This window comes from Molothrus aeneus, chromosome 31 (genome assembly GCF_037042795.1).
Source record: "Molothrus aeneus isolate 106 chromosome 31, BPBGC_Maene_1.0, whole genome shotgun sequence".
Lineage (NCBI taxonomy): Eukaryota > Metazoa > Chordata > Aves > Passeriformes > Icteridae > Molothrus > Molothrus aeneus.
In genome coordinates, this window is record NC_089676.1 from 103,485 (window position 1) to 125,283 (window position 21,799).

Sequence of the window (21,799 nt, forward strand, 5' to 3'; positions counted from 1 at the left end):
CTGGATGCTGAGACTTTTCGATTTTTCTGTGCTGACAGGCAATGACCCCCAAGAGAACACTGCATTGACCTGAGAAATCTTCCAAAATTGAATGACAGCACTGGGATTACAGGTGTGGAGTTTGATTAGAAGTGTGTAATATCACAGGGTGGGAAACTTAGGGTTTGGGGTTTTAGAATCCAGTAATATAAATAAAGCAAGATGGAGGTTTTAGGGCGGTGGCTGGTCCTTCTTCTTCACCTTCTTCTCCTTTTTCTTCTTCACTTTCTTCTTCTCCTTCTTTTTCACCTTCTTCTTCTTCTTCACTTTCTTCTTCACCTCCTTCTCCTTCTTTCTCCTCCTCCTCCTCCTCCTCCTCCTCCATGTGTTTAGGTGGTATTATGTAATTAGATTAAAAAGTCTGGCATTACAGGCCACAGGTAGTTAGTAATTGGGTCAAAAGTAAAAATAATTTAGGTGTCATTTCTTAATTAAAGAGTTTATCCTTAAAAGGCCTTGTAGAGAGAGAGATAAAGCTCCGTTTTTTAGTTTGTTAGAGTGATGTAGAACTCACGGTTTGTAAGACTGTAATATAAATAAGAACAACAAAACATCAAAACATCTGAGTCCAAATGAGGAATACCATCTCACACATTTAATCCTTGACAAAAAAGAAGCAAAGACTCTACAGAAAAAGACCTCTGAGATCATTCCTGGGATGAAACAGAGCTGCAGGGAGTTTTGTGCCTCTGGTTCCTCTTGCACCTGGGTTGTGCTGCTGTTTTCCTGGAAAAACTCAGGGTTTGTTTACAGCTTTCCTGGGAGCTCTGGCAGCCTTGTCACTAAAACTCACAGGGAGGATCTGTCTCACCCTCCTCTCCATCCTGGGGCTGGGGTTTCTCCCCTCAGCATCCAGGGAAATATCCCTGACCTCCCAGTGGATGGCAGGGAATGGCTCAGACCGTCTCCCCCAGCTTTGATCCACCCTGCACACCACAGAATGAGGGGTCCCAAATGCCTTTTCCACTCCCCAATGACCAGGAGAAGACACCTCTGGTGGTTTCAGCCCATTCCAGTGAAGGGAAATGGGTTTGGGCATCCAAAATGAGCAGGATCGTGGTCATTTGGGGTTGGTCCATTTGGGCTGGGCTCATCCTGGTCATTTTGGGGTTGGGCTCCCAAAGGAGCAGGATCTTGGTCCATTTGGGTTGGTAATTTTGGATTGGGCTCCCAAAAGAGAAGGATCCTGGTCCATTTGGGGTTGGTCCATTTGGGCTGGGCTCATCCTGGTCATTTTGGGGTTGGGTTCCCAAAGGAGAAGGATCCTGGTCCATTTGGGGTTGTTCCATTCGGGTTGGGCTCATCCTGCTCATTTTGGGTAAATCCATTTGGGTTGGTCTCCCCGAGGAGCAGGATCTTGGTCCTTTTGGGTTGGTAATTTTGGGTTGGGCTCCCAAAAGAACAGGATCCTGGTCATTTGGGGTTGGTCCATTTAGGTTGGGCTCATCCTCGTCATTTTGGCTTGATCTGTTCGGGTTGAGATCCCAAAGGAGCAGGATCCTGCTGATTTGGGATTGATCCATCTGGGCTGGGCTCCCAAAAGGAGCAGGATCCTGCTCATTTGGGGTTGGTAATTTTGGGTTGGGCTCCCAAAGGAGAAGGATTCTGATCATTTTGGCTTGGTCCATTTGGGTTGGGTTCATCCTGGTCATTTTGGGTCAATCCATTTGGGTTTGGGCATCCCAAAGGAGCAGCATCCTGGTCCATTTGGGTTGGTCATTTTGGGGTTGGGCTCCCAAAAAAGCAGGATCCTGGTTCTTTTGGGGTTAGTCCATTTGTGTTGGGCTCCCAAAGGAGCAGGATCCTGATCCATTTTGGGTTGGGCTCATCCTGGTCATTTTGGTTTGGTTCATTTGGGTTGGGATCTCAAAGGAGCAGGATCCTGCTGATTTGGGATTGATCCATCTGGGTTGGGCTCCCAAAAGGAGCAGGATCCTGCTCATTTGGGGGTTGGTAATTTTGGGTTGGGTTCCCAAAGGAGCAGGATCCTGCTCATTTTGGCTTGGTCCATTTGGGTTGGGCTCACCCTGCTCATTTTGGGTTGATCCATCTGGGTTGGGTTCCCAAAGGAGCAGCATCCTGGTCCATTTGGGTTGGTAATTTTGGGTTGGTCCCCCAAAGGAGCAGGATCCTGGCATCGATGGAGACTTTTCCAGGCAGGAGCAGGTCCCCTGTGCCCCAAGCCAGGTGTGCAGTGACCTGGAAGCTGCTCCCTGCAGGTGTGAAGCCTCTCCCAGCCTTGTGCTGAAAACTCCTGCCTCATTCACAGCCTCAATGCGCTCATCAGCTCGTTTGGGTGAGCTCTCTAAGGCTCCTCACATCTGATATTTGAAGGATCCTGCGTGTGAGGCACCTGCTTAACTGCAGGCAGCGTGAGAAGCACCAATCCATTTGATAATTAAATGTTTGCTGCCACCTAATTGTCCCTTTCTCTGGGAGTGCAAAGCCTGTCTCCTGGCATTCTCCCCGGAGTGCTGAGCTTCAAAGGGAGCTGGAGAAGAGTTTCTTTTCTTAAAGCACAGGAGAGATTGAAGATGGAGCCATCTCGAAAACTGTCAGGAGCCAGATAAGAAAACCGGGAGAACAGCAAACCCAGCAGGCTAATTATAAACAGGCAAATATAGCAGAAAAGCAGATTGCAGCAGGCTGATAAAGTGACAACAGCAGTGACACTGCCAGAGCTGGCGCTTACCTAGAAACCCCCGGGCACTGCCGAGCCTGGGCTTGGCTCTAAGCTCAGCTTTGCTCTGCAGATCTGCAAATCTGCCCTCTCAGAGCTGGCAGGATGGGCCAGGTCTGCATCCAGGGATCAGCTGCACTCCTCAGCTTGGCTCCAGCATAAACCAGAGGAGCCCTGGCCTGGGAATGAGTTTCCAACCACCTGAGTGCCTCGAGCTGGCTTTTCCCTGGATTTGTGGGCATTTCCCTGCTGTGAGCAGTCGCTCAGGGCTGGGGGATCCCAAATGTTTTTTCCATTCCCCAATGACCAGGACAAGACATTTCTGGTGGTTTCAGCCCACTCCTGTGAAGGGAAATGGATTTGGGCATCCAAAAGGAGCAGGATCCTGGTCATTTGGGGTTGGTCCATTTGGGTTGGGCTCATCCTGATCTTTTTGGCTTGGTCCATCCGGGCTGGGCTCCCAAAGGAGCAGGATCCTCCTCTTTTTGGCTTGGTCCATTTGGGTTGGGCTTCCAAAGGAGCAGAATCTTGGTCATTTTTGCTTGGTCCATTTGGGTTGGGCTTCCAAAGGAGCAGAATCTTGGTCATTTTTGCTTGGTCCATTTGGGTTGGGCTCTCAAAAGAACAGGATCCTTCTCATTTTGAGTTGGTCCATTTGGGTTGGGCTCATCCTGCTCATTTTGGGGTGAATCCTTTTGAGTTGGGCTCCCAAAGGAGCAGGATCCTCCTCATTTTGGCTTGGTCCATTTGGGTTGGGCTCCCAAAGGAGCAGGATCCTGATCCATTTTGGGTTGGTCCATCTGGGTTGGGCCCATCCTGCTCATTTTGGGGTTGGTCCATTTGGGTTGCGCTCCCAAAAGAACAGGATCCTTCTCATTTTGAGTTGGTCCATTTGGGTTGGGCTCATCTTGGTCATTTTGGGTTGGTCCCTTTTGGGTTGGGCTCCCAAAGGAGCAGGATCCTGATCCATTTTGGGTTGGTCCATCTGAGTTGGGCTCACCCTGGTCATTTTGTGTTGGTCCGTTTTGGGTTGGGCTTCCAAAGGAGCAGAATCTTGGTCATTTTGGGTTGATCCGTTTGTATTGGGCTCATCCTGCCCATTTTGGGGTCAATCCTTTTGGGTTGGGCTCCCAGAGGAGCAGCATCCTCCTGGTCATTTGGGGTTGGTCCATTTTGGGTTGGGCTAATCCTGGCCATTTTGGGGTCAATCCTTTTGGGTTGGGCTCCCAAAGGAGCAGCATCCTCCTGGTCATTTGGGGTTGGTCCATTTTGGGTTGGGCTCATCCTGCTGATTTTGGGTTGGTCCATTTTGGGTTGGGCTCCCAAAGGAGCAGGATCCTGATCCATTTTGGGTTGGTCCATCTGGGTTGGGCTCCCAAAGGAGCAGCATCCTGGTCAGTGGCATGGATGGAGGCCCTGCTGCTGCTGCTGCTGCTCAGGGCCGAGCTCCCAGAAGAATTCCAGGGGGAATTCCAGGGACAAACGAGCTCTCTGCTGGGTTCATGCCTCTCCCTGCTCGTGCTGAGCACAATCCCCCAGCTCCTGGCTTGCTGGGCTATAAATACAAACCCAGGAGCTGGAGATGGCTCTGCAAGCACGAGCCAGGGGGGTGGGTGTGTGCAGGCAGCTCTATTTTCAGCTGCTCCCACCCTGCAAGGTTTTCTGTAGTACTTTCAGTTGAACTTTCAGGGTTTTTCTATTTTCTCTTTTTAGTTTTTCAAGCTGTCTCGGGGAAATGTGCAATAAGAAGGGTGGCACTGGGTGATCTTTAAGGTCCCTTCAAACCCAACCCATTCGGGGATTCTTTGATTCTGTGAATTTCAGCATCCAAACTTGGTGTTGGTTAATTATTAATTTTTTTGTTGTAAGATAGGATTAGGAGAAAGGTCAAGTAGGTTTAAAATTTTAAAAGGGTATAAAGAAAATTTTATTAATAGTGATTAAAAGAAAAAAAAGTAGTAGGAATTAATTTTTATAGAATTTTAAAATTATTTTTATTCATAATGTAAAGAAATAAAATTTAAGAATTTTTAGTTAGTTTATTGTTTTTAAAATAGTTCGGTTTTTTTAATTCAGAGTCTTGTGGAGAGCAAGAGACACCTCCCTGTATGGGATCCACTCCCACTCCTCACCAGTGTCTCTAACAGCACCAAAACCCCAAAACCTGATGATTTCACTGGAGACAACTTTGCAGTTGTTTAATTTGGGAGGATGACTCTCCCATCACCAGTGATGAGGGCTCAGCTGAGCTCTTGCACCTCAGGAGGCTCTGGAATTGTCTCAATCCTGTGGGAATCCTGCAGGAATGCAGGGGGATCACCACATCTGATATTTAAACATCCCACATCTGATATTTAAACAGCCCTGGGTTCTCTCAGGAGTGGAGTTTGGGCTGTGGTGGCTCAGATCCTGCAGAGCAGGGTGTCCCCAGCAGGAGCCCCTTGGGGATGGTCCCTTCTCTCTGCCTTGAGATGGTTTGGGAGGTGGATTCACGGCTGAAAATGGGATAAAAACTGTCCAAATGATGCAGTCCCTGTGCCAAGAGTAGCTGACAATCCCAATTTACTGCTGGAGATTCAAGCACAAGGCTGTAAAAACCACTTGAGGTCAGGGGCTGGTGTCTGGGACACAAAACTTGAGCACCACCCCGATCACATCCTTTAAAAATCCCGATTTTGGGAGGAGCCGGTGGGAACAGATCCAAACATTTTGGTTGCAGGAAGCCCTCGGGAGGAAGAGAAAACGATTCTGAGTGAAGATTTCCACAGCAAATAGCAAAAACATCCCCAAATGGAGACCTCGTGCTTTCCCTTCCTTCCAGAGGAGCGATTTGCTGCCCTCTCCTGCTCGAAGGCAGCCGGGAAAGGGCTGGAATCGGGGGAGAAAAGGGAAAAAGGGAGAGAAAAGGGAAAAAGGGGGAGAAAATGGAAAAGGGAGAGAAAAGGAAAAAAGGGGGAGAAAATGGAAAAGGAAAAAGGAAAAAGAGGGAGAAAGTGAAAAAGGGAAAAGGGGGGGGAACAGAAAAGGGAGGGAAAAGGAAAAAGGGGGAGAAAAGGGAAAAGGGGGAGAAAAAGGAAAAGGGAGAGAAAAGGAAAAAGGGGGAGAAAAGGAAAAAAGGGAGAGAAAAGGGAAAAAGGGGGAGAAAATGGAAAAGGGAGAGAAAAGGAAAAAGGGGGAGAAAATGGAAAAGGAAAAAGGAAAAAGAGGGAGAAAGTGAAAAAGGGAAAAGGGGGGGGGGAACAGAAAAGGGAGGGAAAAGGAAAAAGAGGGTGAAAATGGGAAAGGGAGAGAAAAGGAAAAAGGGGGAGAAAAGGGAAAAAGGGGAGAAAAAGGAAAAGGGAGAGAAAAGGAAAAAGGGGGAGAAAATGGAAAAGGGAGAGAAAAGGGAAAAGGAAAAAGGGGTTTCCACTGTTGGAAATCCAACAGTGAAATATCTGAGGTGAGCTCAGGGTGGTTTTACCTTTGCTCTGATGAATTCCCCATGGAGGCACCTCCAGGCTGGGCTGGGCTGGCACCCTCAGGCTCCCTGGAGCCCCAGCCTGGCACTGCCACCGTGCCAGGGACACACCCAGGCCCCTCTGGGCTGGGATATTGGGAATTTAGACAAATTCCCCGCGCGTGGCTGCTGTGATAAAGCTGTTGCTGCCCTGCTGAGCCAGGCTGGAGCATCTCATTGATTGCAGAGAAGGCCAGATAAGGGCTTTATCTGGGATGTCTCAGTCTGGGGAAGAGAAATTGAGGGATGTTTTTGTCTGGACATCCCACCCTGGGCTGCCAGGATCCTCCAGCAGCCTGGGCTGTTATCAGCCCTGCCTTGCTATTGTGTCTCTGGGCTGACAATCTCCTCCAGCCCAAAAAGGAGAAGAAATCGATGGCTTATCAGCTCCAGGCTGCCACATCAAACCTCTCTTCAAGGGGCTTCCCATTGCTTTGGCAGCGCCAGGGGTAAGGGATGTGCTCTGACCCATCCCAAGGATATTTATTTGTGGAGTGCTGGGCTGGGAGAGTGATGCTCTCCAAAATAGATTTTGGAGATATTTTGGAAATTTATTATATTTTATATATATATATATATATATATATATATATATATATATATATATATATATATATATATATATATATATATAAAATTATTTTTATTTTTATATATAATTATTTTATGTATATTTATTTATTTTATATAATTATTTTAAATATTATATAATATATAATATATAATATATAATATATAATATATAATATATAATATATAATATATAATCTAATCGACTATATATTATATATTATATATTATATATTACGTTATAAATTATAGATTAGATACTAGATATATTTATAATATTTTAGGGAAAAAACCCTGCATTTTTCTAGGCTTTGACAAATGCTGCTGCTCCTGAAGCATCTGAGAAACTCCATGGGAAGGTGAACAAATGCAGGAAAACAACCCAAATCCCTGCCCTCAGGAACTGGGGGTGAGCTGGGGGCCTGCAGAGCCAACAGGTATCAAAAATAGAATGGTGTGGCTTGGTCACAAAACCAGATGTAGGGTTTTACAGAGGGATTCACAAATAAATCCTAATAAATCCTTACTTTGTTAATTAACTCTGTCTGGTCTCTGTTCTAGGGCAGCCTTCTCAAGGCATCATCTGAAGAGGTTTTTGGCCTCCTGGGAGCTGGGATGGGCCCAGGATTGGATTGGATGTTCCTGGGAGCTGCCCAGGATTTGGTGGGAGGATGTCCCAGGGCCTGGATGTGCTGGGGAACCCCCAGAATTCAGGATCTGGGATTGCCCTGAGCAAATCCCACCCCAAAGGGACTTCAGAGGGGAGCAGGTGAGGAAGGAAAGGGCTCCAGGAGTCCATCCCCAGCTCTGGAATGGCTCTGGCTGCGCACAATCCCTGTTTGGAGCACACACCAGGCTCTGCTCTAATTAAATTAATTAATTCTGGCATCTTCCCACCCTGCAGCTCCCCACATACCCACAAAGAAACACCCAAATATGGAGCAAAAATGCAAATTTGGAGCTGTGAACTGCCTGGTTCCTGTGGGAGCCCACCTGGGGCAGGTGAGGCCAAGGACAGGAGCTCCTGAGCTGGAATTTGTCCACAAGTACCCACCAAAAAAATCCAAATATGGACAAATTGGAGCTGTGAACTGCCTGGTTCCATGGGAGCACACCTGGGGCAGGTGAGGCCAAGGACAGGAGCTCCTGAGCTGGAATTCAGAGGGTGAGTGGCCCTGAGGATGTCCCTGAGGATGTCCCATCCTGTCCCATCTCTGAGCACCCATGGGTGCTCCTGGTCAGGTGTGAAGCTCCAAAATCCACACCCTGAGAGCTGTGAGATTTCCAGCCTGAGCTGCTCTGGGTTTTCCCTCGGTGGCTCTTTGTTTCTGTTTTTGTCTGAGCTTTCCTATGAGAATGTTTGAGCTTGTTTATCTGTTTCAGCTGAAAAACTCCACAAGCCCCAGCAAAATGCTAATAAGAAGCATTAGCTGCAGTTAATTGGGATCCTCATAATTATCTCCTGCTACAGCACCTACCCTGAGAACAGCAGGATGGATGCCAGAGATAATCAGACAGAAGATCTGGGGAAAAAACATTGAATTTTCTTATCCAAATTAAGATTTTTTTTTTTTCCCTTGGATTGATTACCTCACTAAATATTTGCTGTTGAGAGCAAAGCAGGCTGGTTCTGGTGAGGACTGCAAAGGGAAAATGATGGGTTCTCAATTATTTACAGCCTTGCTTGGCTGCCTGAGTGTGCACCAGGAATGCAAAGGGAATTTTGCTGTCGCTGGGAATTTCCACGGAGATTTTTCAGCGGGAATAAAACACAACCAACGACGAGGGGGGAAATTCTGCCCAGTCCAAAATCCAAAACCTGCTCAGTGATAAATTGAGCTGTCAGCAAAGCTTGATGATCACATCCAGAGCACCCCAAACTGCCTGAGTTTGCAGAGCAGGAGTAAATATTGACTTGGCACAAAGCTCTGGGGTCAGCAGGTGAGAAATTCAGAAATCTCATTATTAAATGCACCAGTTTTGTCCCAGCCTGGTTTATATTCCCTTATATATAACATATTCCCTTATATTATATATAGTACATTCCCTAATATATTATATATTTATATTATATATTGCCTTATTTTGTATATAATATATTCCCTTATATGATATATCATGTATATTATATATATTCTATATTTTAATATTATATCAGATAATATTATATATTATTATATGTCTATATAATATTATATATTATATATTACATTTATGTAATACATGTAATATATTACATTATATATATATTATATAATATATTCCCTTATATTATTGTATTCCCTTATTATATAATTTATATTTTAATATAATTTCTATTATTATATAATTTATATTATTGGCTCATCCCTGAGTGGGGTTGGATGTGCCCCACACTCAGCCAGGTGGGAGTTTTAGACTTGGAATAAATCCCCCAAATCTCTGTTTTTTTTCCTGGGAATTGGAGAATCTTCTGTTTTTCCAGGAAACAAAGGGGAAAAAACCCCAAACTTCCATTTTTTAATGGGAATTGGAGGAGAAAACCCCCTCCCAGTGGATGCCAGCAGGTCCCAAGAGCTCCTCTCAGATCCCAACAGATCCTAGTGGATCCCAGCGTATCCCAGCAGCTCCTATCAGATCCCAATGGATCCCAGTGTCCCCCAGTGGATCCCAAGATCCCCCAGCAGATCCCAAAGGCTCCTTTCGGGTCCCAGTGGATCCCAGCAGATCCCAAAAGCTCCTTTCAGGCCCCAGTGGATCCCAGCAGATCCCAAAAGCTCCTTTCAGGTCCCAGTGGGTCTCAGCAGATCCCAAAAGCTCCTGTCACATCCCAGTGGGTCCCAGCATCCCCCAGTGGATCCCAGTATCCCCTGGTGGATCACCAATTCTCCCAGTGGATCCCAGTATCTCCCAGTCGTTCCCAACAGATCCCAAAAGCTCCTCTCGCAGATCCCAGTTGATCCCAGTATCCCCCAGCAGATCCCAGCGGATCCCAGCAGATCTAACAGCTCCTTTCAGATTCCAGTATCCCCCAGTGGATCCCAGTATCCCCTAGTGGATCCCAGTATCCCCCAGCGGGTCCCAGTATCCCCCAGTATCCCCCAGCGGGTCCCCGCCGCTCCTCCCCGGGGCAGGGCCCGCGTTCCCCGGGCCGGCCCCGCTCCCCCGGCCCTTTGTCCGGGCCGGCCCCGTCCCCATGGAAACCCGGCCGGGCCCGGCGGAAAGGGCCGGACGGAGGCACAAAGGAGCGGGGCGGGACCGGGACGGGGACGGGGCACGGCCGGGCCTGGAGCTGCTGCGAGCCCGTGGGCCGCGTCCTGCTCCGGGAACTTGCACCGGGGAATAACTCCAGGGAACACCGGGGAACAACTCCGGGGAACTGCACCGGGAACTGCTCCGGGGAACTGCACCGGGAACAACCGAGGGGAACATGGGGAAACACCGGGAAACAACTCCAGGAAGCACCGGGAACACCGGGAAACAACCCATGGGGACACTGGGGAACAACACCGGGAAACAACCCAGGGGGAGACCCGAGAACAAGACCGGGAACACCGTGAACCAACCCCGGGAAGCCCCGGGAACACCGTGAACACCGAGAAGCAGCCCCGGGGAACAGCGGGGGGGAACACCGGCGACACCGTGAGCTAAGCCCGGGGAACACCGGGAACACCGAGAAGCAGCCCCGGGAGCAGCGGGCGGAGCGGCGCCGGCCCAGCAGCGAGCCCGGAGGGTGAGGCGCGGCCTGCGCGGGACGGGCCGTGAGGGGACGGGAAAAGCGCCCGAGTGAGGGGAATTTTGTGAGGAAAACATTGCAAAGCTGAAATGCTGAGGGGAGGAGGTGGTGGAGGATGGAAGGGAATTTTTTCCAGCGCTTAAAGGGGCTCCAAGAGCGCTGGAGAGGGAGTTTGGAAAAGGCGTGGGGTGTGGGACAAAGGGGATGGGTTTAAACTGGAGGGGAGGTTTTGGTTAAGAATTCCTCGTTGTGAGGGCGGAGAGGGCTTGGAAAGGGTTATTCCAGGGGTGCCTCATCTCTGGAAGGGTCCAGGGGCAGCCTGGACAGGGCTTGGAGCAAACTGGGATGGTGGAAAGTGTCCCTGGCATGGGGGATCCCTTCCCAGCCAAAGGATCACCCTGGATCCCTTCCCAGCCAAAGGATCACCCTGGATCCCTTCCCAGCCAAAGGATCACCCTGGATCCCTTCTCAGCCAGAGGATGATCCTGGATCCCTTCCCACCCAAAGGATCACCCTGGATCCCTTCCCAGCCAAAGGGTGATCCTGGATCCCTTCTCAGCCAAAGGATGATCCTGGATCCCTTCCCAGCCAAAGGATCACCCTGGATCCCTTCCCAGCCAAAGGATCACCCTGAATCTTTTCCCACTCAGAGGATGATCCTGGATCCCTTCTGACCCAAAGGATCATCCTGGAACTTTCCCCACACCGAAGATCATCCTGGATCCCTTCCCACCCAAAGGATCATCCTGGATCCCTTCCCACCCAAAGGATCACCCTGTATCCCTTCCGACCCAAAGGATCACCCTGGATCCCTTCCCACCCAAAGGATGATCCTGGATCCCTTCCGACCCAAAGGATGATCCTGGATCCCTTCCCACCCAAAGGATGATCCTGGATCCCTTCCCAAACCATCCCTCAATTCTATAATCAAGGCCAGTGCCCATTTATAATTTTCCAGTTTATTCAGCGCTCTCCCCAGGAACATCACAGCCTCTCTCCACTCCTTTTCTCCCTGATGGTTTTTGCTTCAGCCTGGGATGCAAAAATATCCCCTCTGGGGATTGATGGCCAGCAAAAAAATCATTTTTCTGTGGTACTTGAGCTGCTTTTCAAAAGACTACACGCTGTATTTTAACTGAAAGCTCAGCAAAGTAAAAATCAGGAAAATCAGCCCCTTACCCAGCAAGTTTTGGCACAGCCACCTGTGCCAGCCCATGGCAAAACCTCCCAAAACTGTGTCTGTGTGATCATTTTAGGGGAGCAAAATTTAGGATTTCCTAATAACTGTTTTTTTTTTAGATGAGCCCAATCCCACAGACCAAGCAAGGCTCAGGCACTGGAGGGTTTGAAAATAAATGTGATAAAACCCAGAACAAGACACCTGGCTGCCTTTTGGGAGCTGCTGAAATAGCTTGCAAAGGAAGAAAAAGGCATTAGAAATTTAGGAAAAAAAAAGAATATAACTATTGTAAGGATTTTTGAAAGAGCCTGCACCATCACACAGGTGTAAGTGGATTTTTGGCCTCAAGCCACACAGCTTGGTGGCTCTTGGGGAAGGTTTTATTGAGGAATTGGGTGGTTGCATTTATTGTTTATATCATATTTTATATATATTATATAATATATATAATTATATATTATATTTATCATATAGAAATATATATTTACTGTCTATACTTATATTTATATATTTATATTTACTGTAAAACCTTTCTTTGGAAAGCACAAAGCAGTGCCAGCTATGTAGGGTTTTTCTGTAGGGACTTCCTGTAGGGTTTTCTGTAGGAATTTCTGTCAGGACTTTCTGTAGGGACTTTTTGTAGGGTTTTTCTGTTGGGATTTCTGGAGGGACTTTCTGTTGGTATTTTCTGTTGCTGTTTCTTTCAGTGTACACAGAATTTCTGGATCTCCCAGCACTGGTGATGCTACCCTGGAGCAGCTTTAGGTGTGGTGGATCTGAAAGCTCCATCAGTCACCAAATTGCTCAGAGTTTTGTCTTGCCAAAGGCCTTTCCCAGCTGTTTATGAGGTGCTAAATTCTCTGGGTTCACCCTGGGCCGCTGCATCCTTGCTCGTGGCTCATGTTCCTGCTGTCTGTGGGAGATGATTTGAGGCTGGGAGCATCAGCTGGGGGACATTTCACAGCTTTTGAAGTCCTGACACATTTTTTAACTCCTGACACATTTCACAGAGATGTTCTCCTGCCTCAGGACGTGCTCTTCCCACAGACTGGGATGCACCAAAACCAACCTGGTGGCACCTGTGCTGCTCCCTCCAGTCTCTGCTTCCCAAATTTGTCACATCTTCAGGAGCAGAGGGACACTTGGGAGCTCGGGGAAGACTGAAGGGATGCTGAAGGTACTGAAACACCTGGCAGGTGCCCCCAGGGCTGCCTGTTGGGATGAAGATGAGGATGAGGCTCTGGTGCTGCTCCTCTGCAGCCCCTGCCTCTCCCCACTCTTCCCCTGACAGAAATGTGGCATTTTCATCAGCTCAAACTCTGCTTCTTTCCTGAGTTTGGTGCACTTAGGGCTGAGGGGAGCTCCAGGCAGGAGGAATTCCTTCAAAGCTCTGATTGCAGGGATGTGGCTGCCCAGAGAGCCACAGCCATTCTTCTGAGAGTTTCTGCTATTTCATTCACCATCTCCAGATTTTCTGCTTGCTGCTGACTTCAAAGCAGGTGCACTCTTGAGGTGCAGCCTCCCAAAATGATATTGAAAGCTGCTGTCTTCATCCCCCAGGAGGAGCAGACAGTCACAGGCTGTGGGAGATTTTGCTCATCCTTTAGAGCTTTTTACCTTTAAGATTTTTTTTTTCTATAACGTTTTTAAACACAGTCTTTGGTCACCCTGCAGATGAGTGTTTTCTAGACTTTGAGTTTTCTCCAGGTCCCAGTGTGATCACAATTGGTTCACAGAGGGATTTATTTCAAGGATTATCAATTCACTGGGTTATCTTTTGCAGCAGGAAGGGTTTTTCTGATAGAAGTTCAACCCCTGCCTTCTTTCCCACCACTCCAAGGTGGATTTTACTTGTCAAGACCACCATAAAGCTTTCCATGAGTAGAAGGATCACCAAATCCTTTGGGTTTGCATTAGGTGTGCTGAGGTTTTCAGTGCTGTGCCTCTTCTCTTCAGCACCACACAAATTCACAGCTCACTTTGGGCAGAAGTCAGGTCCTTTCCAGCTCTTGAGGGAGGCAGGGATTTGGCACGGAATGGGATTTTAGCCATGAGCACAGAGGTGCCCCAGCCTGAGGCAGGAAGGACAGGCACTGAGGAAAGCAGGGATGCAGCAGGAGCTTGTCCTGTGCAGGTGGAACACACCTGCTGTGATCTTCACCATCTAAACATGGGTGTTTGGGGGGGCTATCCTCAATTTTGAGGTCCTGGTTCCACTGGGAGGGAATCTCCTCTTTATTCCTGCTCTGGGATGTTCTTCACCAGGAACAGCTGCCTGAGCTTCAGACCACACTGACCTCGAGGCAAAAGCTCCCTGTGTCAGGGAATTCTCCTCTGGGATTGCACTTAACATCTCCCCTTTCATGAGAATTGGTGGGGGTTTATCCTCAGTTCTGAGGGGGTGAATCTCCTTTTTATTCCTGCTCTGGGCTGTTCTCCCCCAGGAAGAGCTGCCTGAGGTTCAGGTCACACTGACCTCGAGGCAAAAGCTCCCTGTGTCAGGGAATTCCACTTCTTTTATTGCACTTAACATCTCCCCTTTCACAGGAATTGGGAGGATTTATCCTCAATTTTGAGGTTCCAAGGTTTATCCTCAGTTCTGAGGGGGTGAATCTCCTCTTTATTCCTGCTCTGGGCTGTTCTTCACCAGGAACAGCTGCCTGAGCTTCAGACCACACTGACCTCCAGGCAAAAGCTCCCTGTGTCAGGGAATTCCTCTTCTGGGATTGCACTTAACATCTCCCCTTTCTTGGAAATTGGGGGGGGTTTATCCTCAGTTTGAGGTTCTGGTTCCACTGGGGGCTGAATCTCCTTTTTATTCCTGCTCTGGGCTGTTCTCCCCCAGGAAGAGCTGCCTGACCACACTGACCTCGAGGCAAAAGTGCCCATGTCAGGGAATTCCTCCTCTGGGATTGCACTTAACATCTCCCCTTTTAATGGGAATTGGGGGGGTTTATCCTCAGTTTGAGGTTCTGGTTCCACTGGGGGCTGAATCTCCTTTTTATTCCTGCTCTGGGCTGTTCTTCACCAGGAACAGCTGCCTGAGCTTCAGACCACACTGACCTCAAGGCAAAAGCTCTCCGTGTCAGGGAATTCCACTTCTTGGATTGCACTTAACATCTCCCCTTTCACAGGAATTGGGGGGATTTATCCTCAATTTTGAGGTTCCGAGATTTATCCTCAATTCTGAGGGGTGGGAATCTCCTCTTTATTCCTGCTCTGGGCTGTTCTCCCCCAGGAACAGCTGCCTGAGGTTCAGGTCACACTGACCTCCAGGCAAAAGCTCCCTGTATCAGGGAATTCCTCTTCTGGGATTGCACTTAACATCTCCCCTTTCATGGGAATTGGGGGGATTTATCCTCAATTTTGAGGTTCCAAGGTTTATCCTCAGTTCTGAGGGGGTGAATCTCCTCTTTATTCCTGCTCTGGGCTGTTCTCCCCCAGGAACAGCTGCCTGAGGTTCAGGTCACACTGACCTCCAGGCAAAAGCTCCCTGTATCAGGGAATTCCTCTTCTTGAATTGCACTTAACATCTCCCCTTTCATGAGAATTGGAGGGGTTTATCCTCAGTTCTGAGGGGGTGAATCTCCTTTTTATTCCTGCTCTGGGCTGTTCTCCCCCAGGAACAGCTGCCTGAGCTTCAGGTCACACTGACCTCGAGGCAAAAGTTCCCTGTGTCAGGGAATTCCACTTCTTTTATTGCACTTAACATCTCCCCTTTCACAGGAATTGGGGGGATTTATCCTCAATTTTGAGGTTCCAAGGTTTATCCTCAGTTCTGAGGGGGTGAATCTCCTCTTTATTCCTGCTCTGGGCTGTTCTTCACCAGGAACAGCTGCCTGAGCTTCAGACCACACTGACCTCCAGGCAAAAGCTCCCTGTATCAGGGAATTCCTCTTCTGGGATTGCACTTAACATCTCCCCTTTCATGGGAATTGGGGGGATTTATCCTCAATTTTGAGGTTCCAAGGTTTATCCTTAGTTCTGAGGGGTGGGAATCTCCTCTTTATTCCTGCTCTGGGCTGTTCTCCCCCAGAAGAGCTGCCTGACCACACTGACCTCAAGGCAAAAGTGCCTTGTGTCAGGGAATTCCTCCTCTGGGATTGCACTTAACATCTCCCCTTTTAATGGGAATTGGAGGGGTTTATCCTCAGTTTGAGGTTCTGGTTCCACTGGGGGCTGAATCTCCTTTTTATTCCTGCTCTGGGCTGTTCTTCACCAGGAACAGCTGCCTGAGGTTCAGACCACACTGACCTCGAGGCAAAAGTTCCCTGAGTCAGGGAATTCCTCCTCTGGGATTGCACTTAACATCTCCCCTTTCACAGGAATTGGGGGGATTTATCCTCAATTTTGAGGTTCCAAGGTTTATCCTCAATTCTGTGTGGTGGGAATCTCCTCTTTATTCCTGCTCTGGGCTGTTCTGCCCCAGGAAGAGCTGCCTGACCACACTGACCTCAAGGCAAAAGTGCCTTGTGTCAGGGAATTCCTCCTCTGGGATTGCACTTAACATCTCCCCTTTTAATGGTAATTGGGGGGGTTTATCCTCAGTTTGAGGTTCTGGTTCCACTGGGGGCTGAATCTCCTTTTTATTCCTGCTCTGGGCTGTTCTTCACCAGGAACAGCTGCCTGAGGTTCAGACCACACTGACCTCGAGGCAAAAGTTCCCTGAGTCAGGGAATTCCTCCTCTGGGATTGCACTTAACATCTCCCCTTTCACAGGAATTGGGGGGATTTATCCTCAATTTTGAGGTTCCAAGGTTTATCCTCAATTCTGTGTGGTGGGAATCTCCTCTTTATTCCTGCTCTGGGCTGTTCTGCCCCAGGAAGAGCTGCCTGACCACACTGACCTCAAGGCAAAAGTGCCTTGTGTCAGGGAATTCCTCTTCTGGGATTGCACTTAACAATCTCCCCTTTCACAGGAATCCAGGGCGTGTTTGGGAGAGAAAAACAGCCTGCAATTTGTTCCATTCAAGCATTCCAAATGTGCCGTTCCCAGCCTGGAATTTGTTCCTTTCGGGGATTCCGAATTCCCAGCGATGACTCCGTGCCAGAGTTTGATCCATTGTTAATAGGTCAGTGGCTGTAAATGGACCTTTCCTGTTGTTTTGACATCTGTCTTCATTTTTTCCCCTACAGAAGAAGCACAAATGTTTCTTCATTAAAGCCCTGATTGACAGCTTGCTGAAAGGAAACCCACGGTGGCTGCTTTCCCTTTCATTCCTCTGCTCAAACCTCAGGTTCTCACCGGTTTTTCACCCCGACAAGCCGAGCTCCCCTCACCATTGAGCTAAATCCTCTTTCATCTTTATCCCTCGGCTTCTGCAGCGAGGAGGATGCCGTGATGCCGCTGAGATGCAGCGAGGAACTCTGCTCCAGGATTTAGCTCTGCCCAGAGTGCCGGGGATGCTGCGGAAAGGTTGCCAGAGAGGCGGATACCAGCCTGCATCCAGCTTTTTGCTGCATCCCTGCTGCCGAGCGAGATATGGAGCATTCCTGGGATTATTCCTGCCTGTCCCTGTGCAGGGAGGGCACTCTGGAGGTGCTGCTGTGCCAGGGAGGTGTCGATGGGCACTGGACCCTGCGGGCGCTGTGGATTTTTCAGTTCTGGAGCCGACGCTCCCCTCACGGTGAGGTCTCTGTGGCGCAATGGACGAGCGCGCTGGACTTCTAATCCAGAGGTTCCGGGTTCGAGTCCCGGCAGAGATGATCTCCAGGCAGGTGTCCCTTTTCTTTTAGGGCCATTTCCCTCAGACATGATCTCCAGGCAGGTGTCTCTTTTCTTTTAGGGCCATTGCCCTCAGACGTGATCTCCAGGCAGGTGTCTCTTTATTTTAGGGCCATTTCCCCTCAGACATGATCTCCAGGCAGGTGTGTCTTCTTTTTTAGTGCCATTTCCCCTCACAGATGATCTCCAGGCAGGTGTCTCTTTATTTTAGGGCCATTTCCCCTCAGAGATCATCTCCAGGCAGGTGTCTCTTTTCTTTTAGTGCCATTGCCCTCAGACATGATCTCCAGGCAGGTGTCTCTTTATTTTAGGGCCATTTCCCCTCAGAGATCATCTCCAGGCAGGTGTCTCTTTTCTTTTAGGGCCATTTCCCCTCAGACATGATCTCCAGGCAGGTGTCTCTTTTCTTTTAGGGCCATTGCCCTCAGACGTGATCTCCAGGCAGGTGTCTCTTTATTTTAGGGCCATTTCCCCTCAGACATGATCTCCAGGCAGGTGTGTCTTCTTTTTTAGTGCCATTTCCCCTCACAGATGATCTCCAGGCAGGTGTCTCTTTTCTTTTAGGGCCTTTGCCCTCAGACATGATCTCCAGGCAGGTGTCTCTTTATTTTAGGGCCATTTCCCCTCAGAGATCATCTCCAGGCAGGTGTCTCTTTTCTTTTAGGGCCATTTCCCCTCAGACATGATCTCCAGGCAGGTGTCTCTTTTCTTTTAGGGCCATTGCCCTCAGACGTGATCTCCAGGCAGGTGTCTCTTTATTTTAGGGCCATTTCCCCTCAGACATGATCTCCAGGCAGGTGTGTCTTCTTTTTTAGTGCCATTTCCCCTCACAGATGATCTCCAGGCAGGTGTCTCTTTATTTTAGGGCCATTTCCCCTCAGAGATCATCTCCAGGCAGGTGTCTCTTTTCTTTTAGTGCCATTGCCCTCAGACATGATCTCCAGGCAGGTGTCTCTTTATTTTAGGGCCATTTCCCCTCAGAGATCATCTCCAGGCAGGTGTCTCTTTTCTTTTAGGGCCATTTCCCCTCAGACATGATCTCCAGGCAGGTGTCTCTTTTCTTTTAGGGCCATTGCCCTCAGACGTGATCTCCAGGCAGGTGTCTCTTTATTTTAGGGCCATTTCCCCTCAGACATGATCTCCAGGCAGGTGTGTCTTCTTTTTTAGTGCCATTTCCCCTCACAGATGATCTCCAGGCAGGTGTCTCTTTTCTTTTAGGGCCATTGCCCTCAGACATGATCTCCAGGCAGGTGTCTCTTTATTTTAGGGCCATTTCCCCTCAGAGATCATCTCCAGGCAGGTGTCTCTTTTCTTTTAGGGCCATTTCCCCTCAGACATGATCTCCAGGCAGGTGTCTCTTTTCTTTTAGGGCCATTGCCCTCAGACGTGATCTCCAGGCAGGTGTCTCTTTATTTTAGGGCCATTTCCCCTCAGACATGATCTCCAGGCAGGTGTGTCTTCTTTTTTAGTGCCATTTCCCCTCACAGATGATCTCCAGGCAGGTGTCTCTTTATTTTAGGGCCATTTCCCCTCAGAGATCATCTCCAGGCAGGTGTCTCTTTTCTTTTAGTGCCATTGCCCTCAGACATGATCTCCAGGCAGGTGTCTCTTTATTTTAGGGCCATTTCCCCTCAGAGATCATCTCCAGGCAGGTGTCTCTTTTCTTTTAGGGCCATTTCCCCTCAGACATGATCTCCAGGCAGGTGTCTCTTTTCTTTTGATGCCATTTCCCTCAGACATGACGTCCAGGATCTCCAGGCATGTGTCTCTTTTCTTTTAGTGCCATGTCCCTCTGAGATGATCTCCAGGATCTCCAGGCAGGTGTCTCTTTTCTTTTAGGGCCATTTCCCTCCCAGGTCCTGATCCCTCACGTTTATAACACCCCTGAGGGTTTGCATGGGGAGGGAATCACTTTTCCTGGGATAGTTGATGGATGTAACATCCCTGTGCTCCTTTCTCCAGGCATTTCTCCTCCATCATCTCCCCATTCCCCCATTCCCTTTGGTTCTCCTCCAAGCAGGTGTTTTAACCCCACATGTCCCCCCAGTAATGTCCCATTTTTTGATAACCTCTTCCTAAGGGATTGTTCTGTGCTTTCCAGTAGGGCCCAGCTGGAAGGAAGCAGGTCAGAACCTTCTGGTGGCATTTCCTGTGATAAATGGGGTCATTTTTTCACATGTGTGGCCAAAGAAATGTAGGTCTCTGATCTGAAGGTCCACCTTGGTAAATTTGGGTAACTCAATGCTCCCCACCTGGACCTTTGTACTCTGAAATGGTTTTAAACTGCCAGAGGGCAGGGTCAGATGGGATATTGGGAAGAAATTGTTCCTTGTGAGGGTGAGGAGGCCCTGGCACAGATGATTCCATGGATGCCCCATCCTTGGAAGTGTCCACAGCCAGGCTGGATGGGGCTGGGAGCACCCTGGGATGGTGGAGGGTGACCCTGCCATGGTAGGGGTGGGACTGGACAAGTTTTAAGGTCCCTCCCAACCCAAAGCATTCCATGACTCCATGCTCTCTGCAATCCCAGGATGCTCTCCCATTGACTGGATTTCTGGTCTCCAGTGGAAAACCAGTCCATCCCCATCTCTGGGCTTGGCTTGTTTGTTTTTCTCCTTGTGGTATCTGTGCAAATGCTGGAGCTCAGCCTGATTGGAAAACCAGGTCCTGGTGGTGCTGGAAGTTCTGCCCTCATGTTCATCGTGGCAAAATTGTCATTTCCAACACATCCAGGGGGAAAAGGCCAGATTATCCTGAAAAAGAAAAAAATATGTGGGCAGTGAGTGGGACACACCCAAAGGAAAATTTGGTAGGAATGGGGGGAGAAAGGGCAGATTCTGCAGAGATCACTCCTGCCATCAGCAAATGGAGAATGAAATCTCTTCATTTGCATTTTGGGACAGGGGCAGCAATAAAACTCTGATTCCAGCTCAGCTGTGGTTCCCCTGGGGAGGGACTGGGGCTCCTCTTCCCTGAGGATGAGTGTGGGAGAGCTCAGGAGCAGATCCTTGGTGTTACCAGCTGTGTTCTCCTGCTGTGTCTGGGAACCCCAGAGTGTCCCTTTGGGTTCAGGGACACCTTGTGCCAGGGCAGGAGACCCCTGTGACCCCCCCAAATTCAGGCACCAAGTGATGTTCACCAGTTCTGATGGTCAGAACGCTGCTTGTGTTCCATTCGTCACCTCACCTGTGTGAGGAGGACACAGAGCTCCCAATCTCTCTCAGCTGCACTTTTGGTCTCCCTTGGCTTCTTTTGCAGCTCCTTTTTGGCTTTTCCAGAACTTCCATGGGTTCCTTAATCTTCCCAAACCTTCAGCTCCCCTTTTGTCTCACCAGGTCACCCCTCAGGTGTGCTGCCCACAAGGTGAGGAGGTGTGAGGATTCCTGTCCTCGCTGCAAGAACAGAAATTCTCATTTGGACAGGAAAAAGAATCAGCCAAACCTGCTGAGGAAGATGAGGAAAATTGAGGAATTAGGACACAGACTCTGAGCTACACCTGAGTTCCACCTGTGCTGTCACTGCTGCAGGATGCTGTTCCCAGTGAGGGAGCTCCTCGTGGGGTTTTGGCAATGGCCACGTGTGCAAACACAGTTCAAAAGCAGTTCCATGCTAATTATGCCCACTCAGAATCAGGAAGATTTTGCTTTCCACCCCAGAACATTCCAGATTCCCAACAAAAAAGATGTTTGGGATGCCCTACACTGAAGAGGGAGCTTGCATGGAATCTCATCTTTATCCCTCCAGGCCTCAGGTAGCATCATGTTCCAGGAATGAATCCCCATCTGGAGGGGCAGGGAATTTGTCTCTGAAATCCCCAAACCCGACCCTGTGGGGCCAACCAAAACTCTGGAATGATCCCATGGCAACCCTAGAACTGACAGAAATGGTGGAATGTTCCTCTGGAAATCCTGGAACCAACAAAAAGGGTGGAATGCCCCTCTGGCAACTCCAGAACTGGCAAAATGGTGGAATGTTCCTCAGGTAACCCTAGAGCCAACAGAAATGGTGGAATGCTACTCTGGAACCAAAGAACTGAGTAAAAAAAGGTGGAATTCTCTCTGATATCTCTAGAGCCAACAAAAAAAGTGGAATCCTCCACTGGAAATCCTAGAACCAACAAAATGGTGGAATGTCCCTTTGGCAACTCCAGAACTGGGAAAAAAGGGTGGGATTCTACCATGGCAACCCTAGAAACAAATAAAACCAGTGGGATGATCCCATGGCAACCCTAGTATTAAAAAAATATATATTAAATGTTCCCCTGGGAACCCTAGAATCAACAGAAACAGTGGAATGCCCCTCTGGCAACTCCAGAACTGGCAAAAAGGGTGGAATGTTCCTCAGGCAACCCTAGAGCCAACAGAAATGGTGGAATGATCCTGTGGTGACCCTAG

General features: G+C 48.8%; 1 non-coding gene across 1 annotated transcript; it reads left to right on the forward strand.

Moving 5' to 3' along the window:
- The first annotated feature begins 17,312 nt into the window (after nucleotides 1–17,312).
- On the forward strand, nucleotides 17,313–17,386 carry TRNAR-UCU (transfer RNA arginine (anticodon UCU)). Its single transcript has one exon. It is a non-coding gene; the product is annotated as a tRNA-Arg (tRNA).
- Nucleotides 17,387–21,799: the final 4,413 nt, after the last annotated feature.